Raw genomic sequence first — 2,074 nt, forward strand, 5'->3', positions numbered from 1 at the left:
AAGACCAAAGTACACATCTATCAATCCCACAATCTGTACAATCTGTAAGTCTCCAAGTGAGAAGTAAAGAAAAATAAAATAAATTAAGGACACAAACATCCAACTTTTTGGAGACCCACTCCAGTGAAAACAGTGTTTTTAACATGTTCTTATTGAATTTTTGTGATAATGAAGGACATATTTAAAGAAAATACAACATTTATGAGCATTTCTTTATGCAAATTGTCATAAACCAGGAGTAGATGAAAAAATACTGTTTGACAAAGCTTGTGATGTAGAGGTTTCACTCAGCAGGCCACAAGCTCCAAGCTCCATTCTATTATGATGAATCCACTTGCAGACAAATAGATTAATGAATGTTTTTGTTTTCTTGTCTGAGCTGGAATGTGGATCAAAGCTGTACGGCTGGATAGAAACTTTATTGCTCAGCATTTTTGTTGCACCTCTAACGCTGGCTTGAGGGTGTGAGGGGCTGTAAGCTAGCTGGAGAGAGCGATACGAACATTTCAATGTGGGCCCCAATGATTTACCTTTGGGCTGAATTGGTTGGCTCCAGGTGGGTTTGTCTGTCGGTTCCTACATAGTGGCCCCTCCGTGTTTGCCCACACTGGCTTGAGTGGCCACTCAGTAGTCTGGCTTGCTAGGCAGCGGAGGTTGCTGACTCGCTATGCTGTCCGCCAGGCAGCTTGTTAGCTGTCCACTGGTTAGTGTAGAGAGCCAGACCACTGAGTCCACACCTAAGCCAGTGTGGGCAAGCAGAGATGGGCACACCATGGAACACGAGGATAAACCCACCTGAGACCCATCAATTTAGCCCAAAGGTAAACCATATGAGGACCACGTTGAAATTTTCACTGGGGGCTACCATACTTTTTAGTTTTTTTTGTTTTTGTTTTTGGGGGTAATATAGCACTTAGATAATATTTTAGCTGGCAATCAGCTTCAACGTTTTTAGCAATTAATTTCAGCATCTTCTGCTATCAACACTAACATCTTCAGAGGCCAAATTCAGCTTACAGCATTCACACTAGCATGTGATTCTATGTATAGTTCATAATTATGTAAAAAGAATAGGGTTTTAAAGTTTTAAAAATGTAGTTTTAGAGTGTTCAACACATGTTTAATCTTTCGACCCATGACTTCAGGTGCGTTTGGGATTTTGGCCCCAGGAACGATTGAGTTTAACACCCCTGCTCTACAGAATGACTTTTTTTCTTTCATTATTTTGGCCATAACCCACATAGCCTGATCATGATTAAAAGACCTCTGGGAATGCTTTGAAAATAGATCAAAAGATCATCGGGGTGGGACTAAAAGGTGTTCACCTAGGAATTCTTGATACAATTGTTTTATTTTTGAAAATTAGGCCCAAATTAGAACAAACTGGCTTCACGAGATGTTAAAAAGACAAAAAAAAGCCCTGTCATGTTTGTGTTTGTGTGATCTGTTTTTACTTGAACTCCAGTGAACTCAGGCACCAGCTTGTCTGCAGAGTGTTTGCAGAGCAGTCATCACTGGGGGCCAAATGCTGCCGTCCCCAGCGTGTGAATGTATGTCAGGGGTCCACGCCAGAGTCCACGGTGTGGGGGGTTGGAGGACACTCGTGCATGCTCAGAACAAAAGGCCTTGATTACTGAAATCCTGCAAAAGGCAGGGAAGGAGGTGTCAAAAGGAGGATACAATGCTGAGCTGTGGCTCAGGGGCCCTTCCTCTGGTCTCATGAAGCTCATGTCCACACCCTGTCTGAACACATCGCTCCAATCAACAAACCCCAGAGAGCCCCAGAGAGCCCCAGAGAGCCCGGGAGATCCAGAACCCTGTCATGTCTGCTCACATTTATCCCCATTTTCAACCATTCTTTAGATTTATTATAAAACAAACAAACAAAACATTCATTGATAGCCTTGACAGTGAACTGCTGTACATAAAAAAAGTACCAAAGCCCCCCCTAATGTGGTCCGTGGCCCCTGACACGTTAACTTTTGGTAACACTTCACATTGAAGTTGACCCTGGCTGTTTGGAGGAAGAGGAGGGGTTCAAGATGGAGGTGTTTCTCAAAGTGAGAGAGGGGGA

This window comes from Oryzias melastigma, linkage group LG24 (assembly GCF_002922805.2).
Source record: "Oryzias melastigma strain HK-1 linkage group LG24, ASM292280v2, whole genome shotgun sequence".
NCBI lineage: Eukaryota > Metazoa > Chordata > Actinopteri > Beloniformes > Adrianichthyidae > Oryzias > Oryzias melastigma.